The sequence below is a fragment of the Acinonyx jubatus genome, chromosome D2, assembly GCF_027475565.1.
Source record: "Acinonyx jubatus isolate Ajub_Pintada_27869175 chromosome D2, VMU_Ajub_asm_v1.0, whole genome shotgun sequence".
Taxonomy (NCBI): Eukaryota; Metazoa; Chordata; class Mammalia; order Carnivora; family Felidae; genus Acinonyx; species Acinonyx jubatus.
Window position 1 is genome coordinate 48,591,125 of NC_069393.1, and position 16,080 is coordinate 48,607,204.

The 16,080-nt window shown below is 45.1% G+C and overlaps 1 long non-coding RNA gene across 1 annotated transcript; it reads right to left on the reverse strand.

Annotated features, from left to right (window-relative positions):
• Positions 1-543: 543 nt before the first annotated feature.
• Positions 544-15,851, reverse strand: LOC113600111 (uncharacterized). Its single transcript, XR_008292194.1, has 3 exons — positions 15,372-15,851; positions 7,138-7,249; positions 544-1,487 (listed from the first exon to the last, which is right to left on the reverse strand). It is a non-coding gene; the product is annotated as an uncharacterized LOC113600111 (long non-coding RNA).
• Positions 15,852-16,080: the final 229 nt, after the last annotated feature.

A 16,080-nucleotide genomic window follows, 5' to 3' on the forward strand; every position in this document is an offset into this window, starting at 1 on the left:
TGCCAGCCTTATGTCCCAGAGCCATCTGGAGGTGGGGGACACTCCCTCCCCACCTGGGTCTGTGGGAACTGAGGTTAGGGGGAGTGATTGATTTCATTGCCTCTGGTTGTTGTTCACCATCATGCCCCACCCCCAGCCTAGAGGTGATCTTGGCCCCTCGTGGGGTCTGCCTGCAAAGAAGGTCCAGCGTCTCTCCTCATCAGCCCTGTTCTGCACCCCCAGTTGGAAGATGATGGCCTATCTGGTGTCTGGGGAGCTCTGCCTTCCACTTGAAAGCGTGGATGATTAAAGCCTAGGCCAGTGGTGATGGAAGCGGTTCCATTAGCTCTGGGGCCAAGTGGAACACGGCTGCCTCCCTTGTGCACTTGCTTCAGGTCCTCTGCAGCGGTCCTGGGCAGGCTGGAGTGTGGGGGGGAGGCACTAATCACACACACACACACACACACACACACACACACACACGACCTCCTCTGGGAGATCCAGCAAGGTGGGGCTGGGCAGATTGGTTAGGGACGTGCTAATGAAGAGAAATCAGCCTTCCTGTGAGACGATGCAGGACTGGGCTATCTCAGCGTGTTATTTAATCCTCACAGGGGTTCTCAAAACTATTATCATAGCAACTGCTGTTTCCAGAGCACTGACTCTGCATCAGAGCTTTTCACCGTTATATCTCGGATCTTCATGTGAGTTTAACTGGCCAAGAGACAGGGGCACAGCCATGTCATGTCTTCAGGCTCTGGAGCCAGACTTTCTGCGGTTCCCGAGTGCTCTCTGGGATCCCAAGCCGTCCTCCTCTGTTGCCTCACTCACTGTGCCTCCCCCAAACACCTGCCAGATAAGACGCCTTGAAGCAAATCCTTGTCTTGGCATCTGCCTTTGTGGGAACTGAAACTCAGATACCTTCTGATATACACAGAGAAGGTCCCCTCCGGAGTCCTCAGCAGAGCTGGGCCAGACCCCAGACCCCGGAGTCTGGCATCCACTTACCTGCAGCCCCAGTGATGTTGTCAGGACAGAGTTGACAAATGGTTCTTTCAGTGACTTGGCCCATTTCATGACCACCAGTAGATGCCAGGAGCATTCATTAGGGAGAAATGGGGATTTTTGAGAATGATTCCTGAGAAATGTGGATACTCAGATGCCTTAAAAAATGAGTCCTGGGAGTCCAGGACGTCTGTGGTGTGACAAGCCCAGGGACTGCATGTGTTGGAGCTGGGAGGTAGGCAGTATGGGCGCATAGCTCACAGGACAAGTAGGCACTTGGGGTTAAGAGGCAGAGCCAGGGCAGGGCCAGGCCCTTAACTCCTTTGCCCCCTGCTGTTCAGGTTGGCTCAGTGGACCTTGGGGGTGATGGTTCTCAGGGACAGGCATTACTCAAGGACATGGTGAGGCTTGCCAAGACTGCAGAATGGGAGGCCCAGCTTGGGGATCTCCAGACTCCCAGATTTTTTGAAGAGGTTTTTTGGGAAAGTCACCAGTGACCTGGCCTAAACAAGCAAGGGGAAAGAGAGAAACAATGAGTCAGAGGCTAGCAACTTCCACTGGGCTCTAGACCGATTCCAAGAACAAAAATTTTTTTTAAAGCACAGAGAAATTTTTAAAAGTTGTTGAAACACATGGCACTTTAAAATAATGTCTTTATTGAGCTATAATTCACATACCATAGAATTCACCCTCTGAAGGGTGTATGGACTTAAGTGGTTTTTAGTATATTTACAGAGTTGTACAACCACCAACACTATCTAATTTCAGAACATTTTGATCACCCCCAAATTAAGTACCAAACCAAATTATCAGCACACCCCATTCCTTCCCCGGTCCCCAGCCCCTGCCAAGCACTAATCTACTTTCTGTCTCTAAAGATTGTCTATCTGGACATTCATGTTAAAGAAAACATACAGTATGTAGTCTTTTGTGATTGGCTTTTTTTTTTTTTTTTTACTTAGCATGTTTTCAAGAGCCATATATATTGTAGCATGTGTCAGTACTTTATTCTTTTAAAAAATTTTTTAATGTTTATTTAGTTTTTAGAGAGAGAGAGAGTGGAGGAGGGGCAGAGAGAGAGGGAGACACAGAATCTGAAGCAAGCTCCAGGCTCCAAGCCATCAGCACAGAGCTTGATGCGGGGCCTGAACTCACAAGCCATGAGATCATGATCTAAGCTGAAGTTGGATGCTTCACTGACTGAACCACCCAGGCACTCGAGTACTCCATTCTTTTTTATGGCCAAATAATATTCCATTGTATGGATACACCAGATTTGTTTATCTGTTTATCAGTTGAAGGACACTGGGGTAGTTTCCACTTTGGGGTTACTATGAATAATACAGCCAGTGAACATCTCTGTACCTTTTTGTGTGGAATGTATTTCAGTTCTTTTGGGTAGATACTAAGGAGTGGAATTGCTGGGTCCTACAGTAGGTGTATTAACTTTTTGAGGTACTGCCAGAATGCTTCCCAAAGCAGCTGAACCATTGTATGAGGGTTGTGATCTTTCCACATTTTTGTTAACATTTGTTGTTATTTGACTTTTTGATTCTAGCCATCATGGCAGGTATGAAGATGCATCTTAGCGTGGTTTTGACTTATTTCCCTGATGATTAATGATGTCAAGCATCTTTTCATGTGTTTATTATTCATTTGTATGGATTCTTTGGAGAAATGTCTATTCAGATCCTTTGCCTTTTAATAATTAGGTTTTTCTTTGTATTATTGTCAGATTTCTTTATATAGCCCAGATTCCTGTCCCTTGTCTATGATTTACAACATTTATTCCATCCTTCTCTTTTCACTTTCTTGATAGTGTCTTTTGAAGCCCAAAAGATTATAATTTTGATGAAATTCTCTTCATCTATTTTTTTTGTCACTTGGCTTTAGATGTCATATCTAAAAAAACATTGCCTAATTCAAGGTAATGAACATTTACTCCTGTGGGCTTTTTCCCAAGAGTTTTATAGTTTTAGCCCTTACATTTAGGTCTATAATCCATTTGAGTTAAATTTGTACGTGGTGTGAGGTAGAGATCTAGATTCATTCTTTTGTATGTAGATACACAGTTATACATGTTTTTAATATTTGTTGAAAAGATTACTCTTTCTTCATTGAATGGTCCTGGCACCCTTGTAGAAAATCAATTGACTATAAACGTATGTGCTTATTTCTGGCCTCTCAATTTCATTCCATTGATTTATATGTCTGTCATTAGCCAGTACCACACTCTCTTGATTATTGGGGTTTTGTAGTAAGTTTTGGAATCAGGAAGTTGTGAGTCTTCCAATTTTATTCTTTTTTTCTAAAGTTTTGTGTTTTTGTTTTTTTTTTCTATTCTGGATTCCTTGAATTGCTATATAAATTTTAAGACTAATTCTGCAAAAAAGCAAAAGCAAAACAAAAACAAAATTTGGGATTTTGTTAGGAATTGCATCAAATCTGTAGATTAATTTGAGAAATATTGCCATCTTAGCAATATTGAGTCTACCAATCCATGAACATCCCATGTTCCCATTTATTTAGATCCTTTTTAATGCCTTGAAGCAATGTTTTGTAGTTTTCAGTGAACAAGTCTTACACATATTTTATTAAAATTTTTCCTATTTTATTCTTTCCAATGCTATTGTAAATGGAATTTTTCTTAACTTCATTTTCAAATTGTTCATTGCAAGTATATAGAAATACAAAGGATTTTTGTCTACTGATTTTCTATCCTGAAAACTTGCTGAACTCATGTATCAGTTTTAATAGCTTTCTTATGGATTCCTTAAGGTTTTTTTAGAGATTATATTACCTATAAATAGAAATCGTTTTACTTCTGCCTTTCCAATCTATATGGCTTTTTTTTTCCCTCATCTAATTGTCCTGGCTCACACTTCCAGTACAATATCAAATAGAAGTAGTGAAAGCAAACATCCTTGTTTTGTTCCTTAGTGGGAAAACACAAGTCTTTTACCATTAAGTATGATGTGGGCTTTTCATGAATGCCTTTCAGAAACTTGAAGAAGTTCTCTCCTATTCCTAGTCTACTGGTTGTTTGTCACGTGAAAATGTGTTGTATTTCATCAAATGCTTATTCTATATCTATTGAGATAATCATGTGGATTTTCCCCCTTTATTCTATTTAATATGGTGTTTTAGATTGCTTCACTTTTCAGTGTTACACCAACCTTACATTCCTGGATAAATCTCACTTGCTCATGTATATAATCCTTTTTTTTTTATATGTTGCTGGATTTGATTTGTTAATATATTTGTGTCTATATTTATAAGGGATATTGGTCTATTATAGTGTTCTTTTATTGTGGTATCTTCATCAAGTCTTGCAATCATGGAATGGTCTCATGGAAGGAGATGGGAAGTTTTCCCGCATATTCTATTTTTTGTAAGAGTATGTGAACAATTGGTGGTAATTCATTTTAAAATATTTCGTATACCAGAGCGGCTGCACCAGTTTGCATTCCCACCGACAGTGCAAGAGGGTTCCCGTTTCTCCATATCCTCGCCAGCATCTTTAGTTTCCTGAGTTGTTCATTTTAGCCATTCTGACTGGTGTGAGGTGGTATTTCAGTGTGGTTTTGATTTGTATTTCCACGATGATGAATGACATTGAGCATCTTTTCATTTGGAAAAAAAATTTTTGGTATAATTCACCAGTGAAGTTCTCTGGGCCTTGGCTTTTCTTTGTGGGTAATAATTGGGATAATAATCAACTTATTTGTTAGAGGTCTACTCAGACATTCTATTTATTCTTGACTCCATTTCAGTAGTCTTTGTCTCTACAAGAATGTGTTTATGTCATCTAGGCATATAATTTGTTGACATATAATTATTCATATTATTCCTTTTGAACCCCTGTATTTCTGTAAGGTTAGTAATAACGTTCCCTATTTCATTGCTTATTTTGTTAATTTTACTCAGGATGACAACCAGGCCTGAAACTTGCCACCCCACCCCTTACCCCCACCCCTCACCCCCACCCATCGTCACACAGAGCCTGAGGTGGAATGTCACCTCCCTACTGGGGCCAGGCTGAGTGTCAGTCTCAAAAGCTTTCTCCTCCCAGCAGTGACACCATCTCATAGTATGTAAAATATAGAAAGCCAGGGGGTCCTCTCACATCCTGGGCTGGATAGCACCATTATGTCTTCTAGCCCTCATGGGGCCCTGGGAGGTGGGCACGATCCCAAAGTGGAGAATGGGTATCCTGCCCCAGTGCTTTCCTGTCTTTGGAGTGCATGGCCATGCGTCTCTGGCAAGGCCCGGCTCTTGCTGGGCAGTCCCTTCCCTGCGTGTCCACCCCCACCTGGCCCTTCTGGGACCAATCTGGCCCATGGCCAAAGGCCCCCTCTGCAGCATGTCCTCTCCTACCAGGACCCTGCAGAACGCACTCCCTAAGGGCATTCCCCCTCCCTGCATTCTAGCACTAAAAATATGCCTTAGCCCATGTCAGGTGCTGCCTACGCAGAGAAGAAGCTTCCCAAGGGCAGAACCCCAGAAGCAGACCTGGAGACCCTCACAGGGAGGAAGGTGAGGCCACCAGAGGAAGTCATTAGATCCACTGTGGCGCTGTGTCACTGCCTCTCCTCGCATGGAGCCCAGGCCTAGGCAGAAGGAAGCAAGGGGCATCTCAGCACAAGTCTGACAGCCCTGCTGCCTTCAGAAAACAGGCTCTGTTCCATCTTCATGTATTTATAATAGCCCTCCCTTGTTTTTTGTCAAGCGGTGTTCTCTGTTTATCAATAAAATCAATGATCCAAATCCTACACAAGGGGCTGATGTGAAATCTCTGCTGGGAAACTCCTCCTTCTAAAGCCCTCCCTCTTCGAAAGGCTCTTTCTGAAAGGAGGTAATGGTCTGGCTGTGCACAAGACATGGGGGGGTTGGCACAAAGGGCCACGGCTCTGCAGCCTAGCCAGAGGCCCTCTTGCTTGTCTGCACCCTGTACACCACGGCTGTCCGACCCAAAGGGACGTGATGCTCTGAATACAGAGCATCAGCAAGATGACAGCTCAGTGGCCCAGGAGGGACAGGCTGGCTCTGGACCCTCGGCCCTGCTGCCACCCTCAACACCACGTCTCCACTTTAGCCTGGAGCTATAAACTGGGCTGGCCGTGGAGAATGTCCATATTGGGCCAGGCGGCCTGGAGGTCAGTCTAAGTAGGGTTGAGCACTGAGCGCTGTTGCTGGGCGAGCCCTCTGGAGTGTCTATGAGAGGCATTTAGTGGACACTGGCAGGTCTTCTAGGCCAGGGGCCTCTGAGCATGCAGCTCTGGGAGCTGGGCTCTTCAGCTACGGGGCACAACCTTTTTGTGGTGGTCAGTTGTCTGCTCTCTAGTTTTTCTGCCACCAATTAATATTTCTCCAGTGTCAGCTATGTGCCAAGCACTGGGCTGGGCATTTAAAATCCTGCAAGGATTTTACTGCTTTTATTTTTACTTTATTATTTATTTTATTTTATTTTATTTTATTTTAGAGACAGAGTGTACAAGCAGGAAAGAGGGGCAGAGAGGGAGAGAATCTTTTTTTATTCTAAGTTTATGTATCTATTTTGAAAGAGACAGAGAGAGGGAAGGGGGAGGGGCAGAGAGACAGAATCCCAAGCAAGTTCTGCACTGTCAGTCCAGAGCCCATCATGGGACTCGAACTCATGAACTGTGAGATCATGACCTGAGCTGAAATCAACTGACTGAGCCACCCAGGCGCCACCCCAAGGCAAGTGCTTTTAAATCATTATTTCACAGGGAGGGAACTGGGGCTTACAGGGGGTAGGTAGCATGCCCCAGGCCATAGCTGGTTGAGTTTCTGAGTCAGGCATACACCTCAACCCACTGAATTTCACAGCCCATGCTGCCTCTCCTCATAGCAGCACAGACCTCGGGGTGGGTTTCCTAAGCCCATGGCTGCTGACCTTACAGACTGTAGAAGCTCTGGCTGAGGCATCAATGTGGTCCTGCTCTCCAGGAGGAGCCCTGCCTGGAAGCATAGGAGGAGTGGATCCTTTCTGGGCACAGTGACCCCAGGGCCACACTTCATCTTTGGGTTTTATATTAGTCAGGGTTCTCCAGAGAAACAGAATCAATAGGATATTCTCTCTCTCTCTCTCTCTCTGCCTCTCTCTCTCTCTGACATAAGAAATTGGCTCACATGATTATGGAGGCTGAGAAGTCCCAAGATCCACAGTTGGTAAGCTGGAGATTCAGGAAAGCTGATGGTATAAGTTCTAGTCTGAAGGCCAACTCAGTATTTCAGTTTGAGTCTGAAGGACAGAAGAGACCAATGTCCCAGCTCCTACAGTCGGGCAGGAGGAGTTCCCCTCTGCTCCGTGTAGTGTCAGGCTTTTGTTGTATGCAGGCCTTCAACTGATTGGATGAGGCTCACCCACATTAGGGAAGAAAATCTGCTTTCCTCAGTCTACAGATTCAAATGTTAATGTCATCCAAAAACCCCCCTATAGAACCACTCAGAGTACTGTTTGACCAATTATCCGGGCACCTAGTCAAGGTGACACATAAAATTAACTATCACAGGCTCTGAGACTCCAGGCCCAGGAGTCCCAAGTGTGTCCCAGCTTCCATTCACACACCTGGTCTGGGACAAGCTTAGGCTGTGGCCTGGATGCGGATGACACCACTTAGCAGTGTGTCCCCTGGGCATGCCCTTCACACTCTGAGCCTCCTTCATCTTCTGTACATGGGTGTACTGCCCATAGCCAGTGACCCATGTAGTGTACAGACTAGGGCACTGGGGCTCAGAGAGGGCCTGCTGCCAGTCAGAAGCATTGCTGGGATCTGAACCCAGGCTATCTGGCTCCCAGTCCCAGACCACCCTGCCACCTGCCTCCTGCTAGGGGGTTGTGCCACTTCCCCTGCTCCTGCTGACTGGTAGCTCTTTCTGAAGCTGAGTGGCCTGCCAGCCCAGGGTCCCTGGAGCAATCTTGGATGTGCATGCAGTATGGTGTTGAGGCAGAGTGGGGGGCTTTAAGGGTGATGAGGAAGACCTTCTCCTCCCAAGAGAGGACCACATCTTTCCAGGAACCCACAAGGGGCTGGCCTTGGGGAAGGCGTGTCCAGGAAAGGCAGAAGGATGCTGGATGACCTTGAAAGGGGCAAAACTCCCCATGCCCTGGTGAGATGGCCCTCACATGGAGACCCCTAGACTTGGCATAAGATTCCAGACAGAATGGTCTTCACGTGCAGTTTAAAAGTGGCTTCTTCCAAAAATCAATACAGGCTCTTATAATATTGAAATACATGCTGAGATTTGTGGAACTCAGTCCAAAGTCATGATGTGTGTGTGTGTGTGTGTGTGTGTGTGTGTGTGTATGTGTGTGTGTGAAGGAAGGGGGTGGTGCAGGGAAGGTGCTAGTAAGCTTGGAGAGAGGTTATAGTCTTAAAAGCCCTTGATAAGCCTTCCAGCCCACAGGATGGCCTATGAGGTCCTCAAGGGTAGATCCCGATTTCTACTCATTCTGGAGACAGGGTCTCTGTAGGCCAAGGATGAAGAGATAGAGGCTTCTGGGATCAGGAAGGAGCATCCCTGGCAGGGAAAGTCCTGGCCTTGGGCCACTCACAGTGAGGCCCCACCTCACACAGAATTCACGCTCTCCAGGCTTCAGGGTTCAGCACACCCACCCCCGTCCCTCAGATGAGGCCCTTGAGGGAAAGGAGCAGAATCCCACTGGGCCCCCGACACCAAGACCAGCCAGGCTCTGCTCTGGTCACTGCCCCACAGGGGACCCCAGGAGTCAGCCCTTCTTTCTCCATTTCTGCCATGTGTAAGCCTCACGGTAGCTCTGTCACCACTGGCTGTAAATCAACTCTGTTTCTTACCCAGTGTCATCCTCAGCAATGACAGACTTCATTCAAACCGTACATTCAATTACTTGGGTTCGTTTCCCCCTCCACCCACAGTCTCCCCGAAGGTGATCTGGGCAATTCCTGGCTGGAGAGTTAAGGCACGCTTAATCACTGGGTTGCCCCTAGGCTGTTGAGGCGGCTCCACCCAAGACAGGATCCAGCTGTTCTCCAGGAGCCAAACTGGATTGGGATGATCTTGAACACAACCCCACAACCTTCAGGAAAATGCCTTTTTCTTCATAAACCTGGGTCACATGCTCTGACTTATTTGGCCTCACAGGAGTGAGGGTTCAATGCATTCAAGCAGGCTACACTTTCTCCCTTTGGTTCACTCTCTAGAAATGGCCCTCTTTGTCTCCAGTGACACTTGGTGTCTTCAAGTCCATGCTGTCTGCAGACGAACACGGCCACAATTGGTATTTATGAGGCAGGGTTCCCCCGTCTTCTCGCCTCCTGTGCTCCAGTGTGAAGTTCGTAAGCAACACGTGGCTGGATTTTGCTTCTGTGTCCAATCTGACAGTCGCTGTTCAGTACACTTGTGGTTGTTGTTTTCATTGATCTATGAGAATTTATTTCCATCACTTAATTTTTGTCCTGAATTTTTCTAGACCTCTATTTTCCCTCTGCTCTCCTAACATCTACTTGAGAGACTGAGTTTTCTGTATTTCCTTTTCCTCTTCCTGATATTTGGAAGTTGTGGTAGGCTGACAACGGGTTCCCCCAAAGATGGGATTAAATTAACAGTCTCGAGAGGAGGAGCTTATCCTGGGTTATCCTGGTGGGTCTTAAATGCAATCACATGTACCCTTATGTCAGAGAGGCAGAGGGGATTTTGACAAAGACTTGCCGAAGAAAAAGCTTTGTGAAGACAGAGGCAGACGTTGCAGTGCTGAGACACAAGCTCTCGCAGCTACCAGAAGCTGAGAGAAGCAGGGAAGGATTCTCCCCTGAAGCCTTCGGAGGGAGCATGGCCCTGCCTTCTTGACACCTTGGTTTCTGTCTTCTGGCCTCTGGACCAATAACATTTCCGTTGTTGTAATTCACCACATCTGTGGTAACTTGTAATAGCCGCCACAGGAAACGAATGCAGAAGTCATATTGTCTTTTACCTTAATAAATTGCCCTGAAAGTTTTAACCCGTGTACTAGAACATGCAGAGTTGTTCTGGACACAGTCAACCTCTCTGCCCCACTCCTTAAATATGCGCTGGATTTTGTTCTTAATATATCAGCTTTGTCGTGTTTGTATGGCCACAAATTAATCATTATTGTTTTTCTTTGAACTGTCAATGCTTTATTGGATCTCCCCACAGATTTACCAACTTGTTTGCTCACCATTGTTCCCTTAACATTTTTTATTGTAATAGGATATTTTATTGTAATAGAATATATAGAATATATTTAAGTTTAATGGCTTAAAAAATTTAGCCATTTTTAAGTGTACAGTTTCGTGGCATTAAATACACTCACAATGTTGTGCAAACCTCACCACTATTTATTTCCAAAACTTTTTCATCATCCCAACCAGAAACTCTATGGCAACTAAGCAATAACTCTCCAGGCCCCACCTCCAACTTTCAATAAACTCTAATCTTCTTTCTCTCCATAAATTTGCCTATTTTAGATATCTCATATAATGGAATCATACCATATTGGCCCTTGTATGTCTGGCTTATTTCACTTAGCATAATATTTTCAAGGTTAATCCATGTAATAGCATGTACCAGAACTTCATTCCTTTGTAAGGCTGAATACTATTCCATTGTGTGTACTCACCACATTTTATTTATCCATTCATCTGTTCATAAACATGTGGGTTGTTTCCACTTTTGATTCTTGCAAATAATGCTCCTATGAACCTTGACATATAAGTATTTGAGTCCGTTTTCTATTCTTTTGAGTATATATCTAGGAATGGAATTGCTGGGTCATATGGTAATTCTTCTCCAGACGTTGTACCATTTTACATTCCCACAGGCAATGTAAGCGGATTCCAATTTCTTCATACCCTTGCCAACAGTTACTTTCCATTTTTTGTTTATTTGCTTTTAATTATAGCTATCCTAGTAGGTGTGAGGTGGTAACTAACTGAAGTTTTTCTTTCATTTCCCTAATGATTACTGGTGCTGGGCATCTTTTCATGTGCTTATTGGCATCTGTATATCTTCTTCAGAGAACTATCTGTTCAAGTCCTTTGCTCATTTTTACATTGGTTGTTTTGTCTTTTTGTTGTTGAGTTTTAGACGTTCTTTGTGTATTCTGGACATTAAACTCTTATCAGATATATGATTTGCAAATATTTTCTCCCATTCTGTAGGCTGTCTTTTCACTTTCCTGCTAATGTCCTTTGATGCACAAAACATTTAAATTTGATAAAGTCAGAGTTATCTGTTTTTGTTATTGGTGGTGGTGCTCAGGCTTTTGATGTCATAACTAAGAATCCATTGCCATACCTAAGGTAATGAAAATTTACCTATATACTTTCCTCTAGTCTCATGGTTTAAGCTCTTATATTTAGGTTGTTGATTCATTTTGAGTTAATTTTTTGCATATAGTGTGAGGTAAGGGTCCAGTTTCATTCTTTTGCACATATATATCCAGTTGTCCCAGCACATTTGTCAAAGAGACTATTCTTTCCCCATTGAATGGGCTTAGCACCTCTGCTAAAAATCAGTTGACCGTAGACTGTACTCTTAATTTTATTCCATTTGTTTGTATGTCTATCCTGATACTAGCTCCATACTGTTTTGATTGTTATAACTTTACAATGAGTTTTGCTATAAGTGTGAGTCTTTGACATTTTTTTCTTTTTCAACATTGCTTTGGCTATTCAGGGCCTCTTGAAATTCCATCTGAGTTTGGGTATCTGCTTTTCCATTTCTGCAAACAAGGCTTTTGGAATTTTAATAGGGTTGTGTTGCATCTGGGTAGTGTTTGGGTAGTATTGACATCTTAACAATATTAAGTCTTCCTGCCCAAGAACATGAAGTATTTTTTCACTTATTTAGGTCTTTAATTTTTTCAACAATGTTTTAGAGTTTTCAGGGAACGAGTCTTGTATATCCTTTGTTAAATTTATTCTTAAATAATTTATCCTTTTTGATGCTATTATAAATTGAATGTTTTCTTAATCTCATTTTCCAATTGTTCATTGCAAGAATATACAAATATAACTGATTTCTGTCTATTGATCTTGTATCCTGCAACCTTGCTGAACTCATGTGTCAGTTTTAGTACTTTTCTTTTGGATCCCTTAGGATTTTCTACACATAAGATATGCCATCTGTAAATAGAGATAATTTTACTTCTTCCCTTCCAATTTGGATGTCCTTGTTTCTTTTTCTTGCCTAATAACTCTGGCTAGAACCTCCACTACAGTGCTGAATGGCAGTGGTAAAAGTGGGCATCCTTGTCTGATTCCTAATTTTAGGAGGAAAGCTTCCAGTCTTTCACCATTGGCTATATTACCTGTGGGTTTTTCATAAATGCCCTTTATCATGTTGAAGAAGCTCCTTTCTATCCCTAGTTCTCTGAGTGTTTCTATTGATAAAGACTAATGAATTTTGTCAAATGCCTTTTCTGTGTTAATTGAGATGACCATGTTGGGTATTTCCCCCTTCATTCTACTAATATGCTTTATTATGTTGATTGATTTATTATATTGAGCTATCTTTGCATTCCTGGCATAAATCTCACTTGTCATGGGATATAATCCTTTTAATATGCTGCTCAAATTGGTTGACTGATGTTTTATTGAGGATTTTTTAAATGTTTATTTATTTTTGAGAAACAGAGTGACAGAGCATGAGTGAGGAACCTGAGCCAAAGTCAGATGCTTAACCGACTGAGCCACCCAGGTGCCCCTTATTGAGGAGTTTTATATCTATATTCATAGAGAATATTGGCCTGTAATTTCTTTTCTCATGATGTCTTTATCTGGCTTTGGTATTAGGGTAATGCTAGCCTCACAGAAAGAGTTAGCATGCATATCTCCTCTTCTGTGTTTTTGAAGAGTCTGAGAAGAACTAATGTTAATTCCTCTCTAAATATTTGGTGGAATTTAGCATTGGAGTCATCACTTCCTGGAATTTGCCTACTCTCTAGGTCTCAATTCCTACTCTCTGCCTCTCATGGGCCCAAGCCCTTGACCCCTCTCTTCTGAGGACCTTTAAAACTAGAAGCAGGCTGACATGTTCACCAAAGTGCCAATTTACTGACAACCAATTTGCCAAAAGTTAATTTCTCAAAAAATCAATTTGATGAAGACAGAACTTGTCAGATGACCAATTTACAAAATTTGCCAAACTGAGGAACATTTGTTTCTTTGATGATAATAAAGTATGCAGCTATTGGGTGATATAGTTTTATAGTTTTGTGATGTTTTAACTGGATGGTTGTTGTTTTATTTCATGACAGCCCTTCAAGAAAGGTTCATGTAGCTGGATGCTAACATCACACAGTGCAGTCTTTTTGTGAGTATATTCAAGCCTCAGTCCTTCCCCAAGCCACCCCCCTGCCTCCCTCTTGGTCAGTGCAATATCAGGAAGGGAATGGGGCTCTCTCTCTTCATATATGTCCCTGGAAATGTCCCTCACTTTCTCAAAAGCTCAGCCATGTATTTAAATGTTGCTTGTTATATTTTTCCCAGTTTTTCTAAGGCATGTCTCTTTGTGTGTGTGTGTGTGTGTGTGTGTGTGTGTAGAGGATTTCCAGGATTTCCAAGACATAGCATTGCTGAAATGGAGCCTGCTGTGCCCTTTATACAGACCAGGAAGCACAGGTCTACAGCAGGAAACCCAACTGATGACTGCAATGCAGCACCCGGGGGCAGAATTGGGATCTGAACTTGGATCTACCTCCTGTCACCTCCTGAGCTGATGGTGAAGGGTCTTCCTTTGAATACTTGAGTCCTCCGCCTGGTTCACAAAGTAGCTTTGAAGAGGAGGGGATGTGAGTTCTCTAGGTGTTGACTCTACCCATTGCCAGGACCCTGGACATCTAAAACATACACTTCAGTGAATTCACACAGCAGGTGCAACACCACACTATCAGTGCCATTTACAGACAATGTAACTGAGGCTCCAAGGGGCAAAATGGCTCCCTAACTTCCCCTAGTTGGCAAACAGCAGAGCTGGAACACTTATCCATTCCCCTGACTCCTAGTCTGGTGGACTCCAGAGTGATGTGTCTTTCCATGTCTCAGACTCTGGCATAAGATGGCCCATGAGGCAGAAGGCAGGGGGTGCCCAGGCCTGAAGAGCAACAGCTGTTGGCAGAGACATCTCCATCACTAAGGGTATGAGCAGTGGAGGTACCACTTACAGGCCTGAGGAAAGGGAGGCTGGGAACCTATATGGGAAATCTGAAAGCAGGTCAGGAAGCCGCCTCCAAGTCTGGATTCCCACCATGGGTATCTGGGCAGATTGGCACAACGTCAGGCTCTCTCTGGGCCTCAGTCTCCTGGCATATAAAATAGGATCATATTGCCTGCTCTGTGTCTTAAATATAGACTTTCCTGGTTCTGGTTTCCCCAGGAGCTGAGAAGGTGTTAGTGCAGACATCGTGAATGTGCAGGTAGCAGAGGTAGGTGCAGTGACTATCAGGGACCCCCTAGAATTACGGGGCGTCAGAGCTCGAAGTGTCAGAATAGCTTCGACCTTGTTGTCCACTCAGGTAGCTTGGTGTGGCTTCCTGGAGCCACAGTGGGAGGGGGATCTGCAAGTGATTACCAACGCGCTCCACGGGGAAGGTGGGAGTAACGCTGGTGTGAGCAGAAGCTCCACAGACGGAAGCAAAGGGGGTGCTGAAAGGACAGGGCATGCAGGTTCTGCCACTGGGTCCAGACCTCCCGTCCCCAGCCTCGCATGCTATGGAACCATCCAGGCCCATTCTTGTGCCTCTTCCTCCAAGTACCAGCAGATTCTGCCGTGCTGGCTCCATCCTGGAGTGCAGGTTAATGTGCTGTTACATATTGCATGAGGCAGCCTGCTGATGAAGCACCCGCGATTCTTGCTTACAGGCAACCCCGCCCCTGAACCCGATGCCCAGAGGGTCCCATTAGCTCAGCTGGGCAGGTCGATTGCACCTCAGATGGGCCTAGCTGGGCTGAGGCCGAGCTGCTTCCCTGAACGCTTTGTGCAGGGAGGAACATCTTCCCTCCATCCTGGGCCACAGCTCACGGGCGTGGCCTTGTCTGAGGCCACCTGAGCCACACTATCAGTTTAGCAGAGCACAGCCACTCCCAGCTGGCAGTGCAGAGCCAGATGAATGTGGGACTGGCTCCGAGCTCCATTCTCCGGGAGTGGTGGTCACAGCCCGCCATGACCTCTTCTGACCTGCCTCCCCTGACCTGCTCTTGCCCAGGACTGCACCCACCCCTCTCTACCACCCCTCCAGCCTCCACGTGGCTGCCTCCATCAGTCATTCTTTTAGCCATTGAACCTCACCTCCACCTTGAGAGAGCTCAGATGGCACGTGTGACAGACTGTCCTCATGAGTGGGTGACACACCGGGCTGATCTTACCTGGTGTGGGAGGGTAGCTGTCACAGGTACATTGGCCTGTAGGGTTTATTCTGTCCAGAACTCTCCAGGTGGCCTGCAGAGCAATGCAGGCTCTATCATGCTTCCGATCAACATTTCCCACAGTTACGACTGCCTTGTTCCTAGACCTGTTTCAAGAGAGACAAGGCGGGGTGCTTACTTCCTGGTGGGAAGACATGGGCAGTTCTGGGGGGTCCCTGGCCAGCTCAAGCCCCTCAGGCCTGCTGTCTGTACATCTCTCTGGAGCCACCCCCAGGCTGGATGGGCATGGACATCTCTAGATACACATCCCATGTAGGCCAGGGAGAGGTCTGTGGTGCTGCAGTATGGACCCCATGGGGACACCCAACCCTCCACTAGCAGATGTTTCCCTACAAGCCAGGTCTGGGCTGGCTAACACGGGAGGCCATGGGGCCATTGAACGGGGTTCCTTTTTCTCATGGACGTGCATGCATCTACCCACCCACGGGGAGCCCCTCTGGGCCTAACCCTGCCCGGAGGTGACATGGGGTTGTTAAAAATCTTTGGTCCGCCCAGGGGTGTTCAGTTTGGGAGTTAAGCTCTCCAGCTGGTATTTCTGAGCTGGTATTTCAGAGGAAGTGATATTGGCCCCCCTTCACCTTGTGGCCCAGAAGAGTCAATGGTGTGAGGGGGATGCAGGAAGGAGGTCTGAGGCTCCAGTACCTGCCCT